This window comes from Peromyscus eremicus, chromosome 4 (genome assembly GCF_949786415.1).
Source record: "Peromyscus eremicus chromosome 4, PerEre_H2_v1, whole genome shotgun sequence".
In the NCBI taxonomy this organism is placed as follows: domain Eukaryota; kingdom Metazoa; phylum Chordata; class Mammalia; order Rodentia; family Cricetidae; genus Peromyscus; species Peromyscus eremicus.
Window position 1 is genome coordinate 7,443,021 of NC_081419.1, and position 6,570 is coordinate 7,449,590.

The window sequence follows — 6,570 nt, forward strand, 5'->3', positions numbered from 1 at the left end:
GCCAAGCTAAGTATGAGCATTTGTAATTAAGAATAAGCTTCCTCCATGTGTGATTTATTTGGGAGCTGGGTGGTGGGTCCCTCAAGAGTAAAGAACTACTACCACCACCTTTGAACTCCTCTTTACACCAGCAGGCAGTGGGTTTACTATGGACACTCTGAGCCCTTGGCAGGAAGTCACTGGATGGTAGGTGTCTCATACAGGCCAGTGGGACGGACACAAGCCACGGGCTGCCTGCCTTGGGTTGCAATTGGGCTTGTGTGTGCATACATTCGTGCACCTGCAGAAGCCAGCGGTCAATGTTGTTCTTCAGGAGGTGTCCACCTTCTTTTCTTTTTTCTTTTAGTTTTTCAAGACAAGGTTTCTTTGTGTAACAGCCCTGGCTGTCCTAGAACTTGCTTTGTAGACCAGGCTGGCCTCGAACTCAGAGATCTGCCTAACGGCATGCGCCACCCTGCCTGCCTTTTTTTTTTTTAATATTTATTTTTATTTCATTTGCATTGGTGTTTTGCCTGCCTGTATGTCTGTATGAGGACATCAGATCCCAGGAGCTGGAGTTACAGACAGTTATGAGCTGCCATGTGGGTGCTGGGAATTGAACCTGGGTCCCTTGGAAGAGTAGCCAGTGCTCTTAACCACTGAGCCATCTCTCCAGCCCCTTGTTTTCTTTCTTTACATTTGTGTATGTGTGTGTGTATGTGTGTATGTGTGTGTGTGTGTGTGTGTGTGTGTGTGTGTGTGGTGTCACTGCACACAGTCAGAGGACAACTGACAACTTGTAGGAATTGGTTAGGTCTCCCCTTCCACCATGAGGCTTGAACTCAAGTCCTGAGATTTGGTAGCAAGTGCCTTTATCAACTGAGCCATGTCCCTCTGGCTCCACCATCTCCTTGAGGCAGGCCCTGTCACTGGACTTTGCATAGACTTCTGGGCTGGCTGGTCAGCAAGCCCCGAGTTCCTGCCTCTGCATTTCCGTGCTTGATTACAGACTCCGCCACCGCGCCCAGCCTTTTCCCTTAGGTTCTGGGTCAAACCCACCTCATGTTTGTATGGAAAGCACTTCACTGACTTGGATGCCTTCCCAGCCCAGGGCCAGGGTACTAAGCTGTTTTCTTACTTTCTCCAAGTTAGTGTCCTGCCTTGCGAGGCTGGCACAAGGGTGGAGACCCAGTCCATGCAGGGTCTTTAGGACAGAGTGGGTCATTGTTGGTCCTGGCAAAAAGAGTGAGCTAGCGGTGACTGAGTCCTGGAAGGGAAGCGGAAAGGGATGAGCTGCTGATGTCTGAAGTCTTACTTCTTGGATGGCAGAGTTCAGCAATTGAAGGAGGACCCATTGCCACTCTCTACCTCAGCACCAGGAGGACAATTCAGCGTAGGCCACACTGCCGTGCTGGGGCCTGGCTTCTGTACTCTGCTAAGCATGGATCACCTTTACAAATTTGACCTTTTTTATGTTTCATTTTGGTGCTGGCTAGGCAAGTGATCTACCACTGAATTGTCCCCACGTGCAAGAAAAAGGCTTAATGGAAAGCTGCTTCCTTGAGGGAGACAGCCCCTCCCCAACAGCGTCTCAGTTATCCTCTGCTGCTCCCTGTGCTGGCCTGGAAGGCATCTCTACCTCATAATCCAAATGCTGTAGTAAGGGCTTGGAGCTGACTGTATTCAGCAACCTCAATGCTCTTGGGCCAAAGTAGCGATAGTATTCAGTAGCCATAAAAAAAACAAAACAAAAAACCCCAAGAGCCAGGCATGGTGGCACATATCTGTAAAGTCAGCATTCGGGAGCAAGTGGCTTTGAGAATTCAAAGCCAGCCTCAATCCTGAGGGACCGCCAGCCTGTTTAAAGACCCAGCATCCATCCATCATGGCTGGAGTGCCAGCGGTTGAGGGTCTTTTTTGTGAACCCTAATAAGTGAAATTTTATCACAGCATTGCTGACCCCAAATTAACAGGATGGGCAGTTCTGGAGGGAGCTTTTAGCTTCCATACATCAAGGTTAGCTGCAATATTTGGCAGGCCAGGATCCTCTGGGGACTAACTACTATCTTATTAGGTTATAAATACATTTAATAGCTTTGGTACTGGCTTCTTATTTTGGAGTATTAAGGAAGAAAAAAAATAGAACTCATAATCACTTGAGCCTAAGTGAAAAGTGACTATTTTAAAACTACATTCACCTACGGTATTGCTTCTGAACGTACAGGACCTTACCTCTGCTGCTATGTGCAAGGCTCAGCTGGCCCATCATCTGCTTGGAAGAAATTAAAGGTGGTTCAAGAGTTGAAACTCAAATTCTTCCACTTTAACTCAAACTACACCAATCAAATTATTCCCTTTTGACTCAAACTAGACCTACTAGTTCAAAGAAAGCCCAGAGGCTTCTCCCACCCCGCACTGACCTCTGTGGTTTTTCAGGAAAGGGTCAGCATGCCCACTTTCATTCACTCAACTCCAAACAGGCTTTTGTTTAGTTCTGCAGTGCTGAGCATGGAACCCAGACCTGTCATGCTAAGCAAGCGCTCCACCATTGAGAACACGTCCAGCAGTTAAGAACATGTGCCGGGCGGTGGTGGCGCATGCCTTTAATCCCAGCACTTGGGAGGCAGAGCCAGGCGGATCTCTGTGAGTTCGAGGCCAGCCTGGGCTACAGAGTTCCAGGAAAGGAGCAAAGCTACACAGAGAAATCCTGTCTCAAAAAAACCAAAAAAGAAAAAAAAACAAACAAAAAACAAAACACGTGAGTGGCTTTTTCCTTCCTTTAGCTACACTGAGAAAGAACGTATTTAAAGCCATTTACCACATGATCACTCTGGGTACAGCAGGTTTGACTTACCGCATTTCTGGCTGCCGACTGGCCCCTGGGTCCACGGGGCTGTGCGGACCTTCCAGCCACCAGGACTGTCTCGAGGAATGCTTCTTCGTGGCTTGGTGGGAAGCAGTCCCTGAGCCGACTAGGAAGGAAGCTAAATAAACCTGCACAGGTGCTGTAAGCTCCATCTGGGTAGCACCCGTCACATCCCACCTCCTTCTGTTCCCATTTGTCCCTTCCCCCATCTCCTGTGCTCACGTGCTGCTGTCTCTAGCTCCGTGGCCTCCACCCCGGGGAGGTTATGTGCTACGTGACTGCGGCTCCTGCTGCACTGTCTACCAGGATCTCAAGGAAGGGGTGGCAGGGGGATCTGAGGGGCTCACCATGCTACAGACACAGTGCTGGTCACCCATGATCAGAATGGATAGGGCTCACCTCAAAAAAGAGGCTAGACAAGGTCTTCTGGAGGGTTCTCCCCACCTAGAGAATGCTAAGCGAGTCTAGGCAATCTGGAGTTGGCTTCAAAATCAGCAACGGGGGGTGGGGTGGGGGTGGGGGGCATCTCACAACAAACAGTGGTAACAGAAGGTTTGTGTGGGAAGATGGTTGAGTTTGGTCTAAAACAAGCAGTGTCTGTGGTAATGAGCTGTTGTTAGGAAGCACGTGGGGCCTCTGAAGAAGGCTGCGGCCTCTCCAGGGCTGGGCTTTTTGGGGAGAAGGGATGCAGGAGGGCAAAGCAAGGTGAAGCGAGGACCTGACTGAGGCACGTGGGGACAGCATAGCGCAGAGAAGCCTGGCAGTGCGTGTGGCAGCCACACTGGCCTGCTCTGGAATCCTGGCATCACTCGACTGTGCTGTACAACAGCTGTCCTGCGAAATGAGGACATCCGAGGTATCAGCAAGGGTCCTGGTGAGAAACAGGGTGGTGAAGCTCCTGAAGGCTGGAAAAAGGCAGGGAGATAGGACCAATTCTGAGTTTAGGGACAAGGAGAGGGTGTGGCGCCAAGCTTCAGTTGTCTGGAGCAAGAGGAGCTTGGCCACTGCCAGCCTGCACCTGGAGGAGGCAGCCAGGTGTGAGTCCCTCAACCTCCCCAGCAGCCCTCCCAGCCTAGCATCTCCAATGGCTCCTGACCAGAAGCCAAGGCAGAACCCAGAGGCCAGTCAGCCTCTTCCCAGGGGGAGGAGGGACCCAGGGAGCACTCAGAACACCTGACCCTCCTTGCAGGTGGGTTTGTTACTGAGACAGGCCACTCACTGCTCTTGTGACCAGCCTATGTGGCGCAGCCTTAATCTCAGGCTACAAAAGCCAGAACCAAAACATGAGTGAAAAACAAAACACAACTTTGTACAAAATGGACAGGTAACATTTATTAAAACGTGTCATACAAAAGGGCATGGTCTCTTCTATAAGAAGAAAATATTAAACAGTAACATTCAGTTAAAACCACGCTGTACACCGAAGACAGCAATTCTAGAAAGAACTATTTAACTTCTGCAACACAGGCGGTTCACAAAGTATCCATGATATGCACCTAATGACAATCTGTTTATCATCCCATGGTTCTGTGGCCTAAGAGTCACCTGACTTGCATAAATAAGTTTTCTGGAAGAAACATTAGGAACCTCATAAAAAGAAAGGCAGCAGCAACTGACAGGACACAGGCTCCAAGCAACATTTAAAAAGAAAAAAAAAAAAAATCACATTTGCAGAGGTGTTCCAGCATGTTCCCACAGGGTACTATCAGTAGAGATTTGCAATTAGAAACTAGTACCTTTAAATATGTAAATAGCAGAGGAAAAAAAACAACAACAACAGAAGAAAAACCAAAGCAACCCTGGATTCATTGGATAAAGTTAGTCACCAGTCAAAGCAACCTAAATCACAGGAGGCCAAGGGCAGCCCTTGGTCCCCAGCATTCCCAAAGGATCAGAGGTCAGTGAGCAACCACCTCATAAGCTTCACCCCGACCTTGGGGACCCTGCTGCAGCACAGGTGCCTGTTTCTCACCCTCCCTTCTACACCAGTCAGGGTGTGCCATCCTCTGCAGCATGCAGCTTTCCTGACAGCTACAAGCCTGTCCAGGGTCAGCTAGTTCAGTAAATACCCCCTGCAATGGAGGGAACCCTTTAGAGCAGGCTCTACGGACCTAGCCAGAGAAGGTGAGCTATAGAAATCCAAGGGCTATGGGTCAGGGCTCAGAACAAAGGCACACAAGGAGCCGGACCATGCAGCTCACTGAAGTGTGCATCCAAGATTGAAGGCATGGTGCATGCAGACTATGAAATGCAACCAGCGGGGCCTGGAACCCTTTCCTATAAGGACTGGAGAAAAACTAGTCAAGGTTCAAAGTAGAGAACAAACACCCTGCTGGTGGGCCACTGATGAAGTCCCTGAACACTGGACTTTGTACAAAAATGTACAGTGCTGTCCACAACTATTCAAGCTTGTCTGAAAGGGTGGGGCTTTCCTAAGGCAGTGGTGGAGACCAGTACTACAGCAGGGAAGGGGTGCCGGGAAGGCCCTCTACTGGGAAAGGCAGGTCAGAAGTCTCTCAGCTTTAATGCCTAGACTATGGTTACTCCTCTGCCTCCTGGACCTAGGACACCCCACCTACTCACAAGGGTACTGGTTCAGCACAACCCAAGGCCCCGGATGTTGCCAGGGTATTTTCCTTTCCCCTCAGATTCGTCTCCACAAGGTCCTAGTTCTCACATGAAGAGACTTCAATGGACGACAGCTCAACAGGCAGAAGGCATTCTGTGAACACGAGGGTGGGCAGGGTGGAGAGCAGCTTCTGACCACAGAGCGCTTCAACGGCCTCAGGGCAGAAGTTACTAGAAGCTGAAAATACTTCATCCTTACACATCTTAGGGTCATCCCTAAACCCTCTGGCCTCTCCCGTGAGAAGACTAGGAGGCATGTGAGTGTGGCCGTACAATCCCCTCTATGCGCTTCCAAGGTACATAGAGAGGACTCTGCAGACAGACAGACTTCCAACACTGGGAGAGCATCTGAATGTACCAAACCACCAGGAGGTAATATCTAGTTTCTAGGTTTAAAAAAAAAAAATCTACAGCTATACTTAGAATAAAGTTTTAAATACAAAGTGCTTTTATATGCCAAGATTGATACAGTGTTCGTAAATAGATCCCTGTTTCACAATCTTGATCATAAGCATTTACTGGCGAGTCCCTATTTTCTTTCCCCTTTCCAAACAAAGGTCAAAGGTGAACCCCTGGTGTCAGAAGCCTTATGATCAGAAGCCCCTGCCAGAAATGTCTGTCACGTTAGAGAAAGACAAACTTTAAAAACAAAATTTCACCCCAAATCCAAGAAAAATAATTTTTATTTTAAGGAAAAAAAGTTTCTACTTAGCAGTAATAGACCAGTAAGTTTATGGAAAGATGACACAGGAGCAACACCCTGTCCTACTGTCTAGCTAGGGGACAATTTGACACAGCCTAGCGTCATCTGGGAAGGGAGTCTCAACCACGGGACCCAAATCAGAGTGGCCCGTGGCGCCTCTGTGGCTGATGGTCTTGACTGTCAGTATTCAAGTTCCTGTTGTGACTTCCCTCAGGGATGACTGTGGCACAGTAGTGTAAGCTGACATAAACCCTTTCTCCCCCAGCTGCTTTTGGTCAGAATGTTAACACATTCCCAGTAGCGAAAAGCAGTCTAGACACATACCCAGTAAGAGCTGCAGGCATATCACACGCTTAAAAGCCTTCTGAGCCGGGCGGTGGTGGCGCACGCCTTT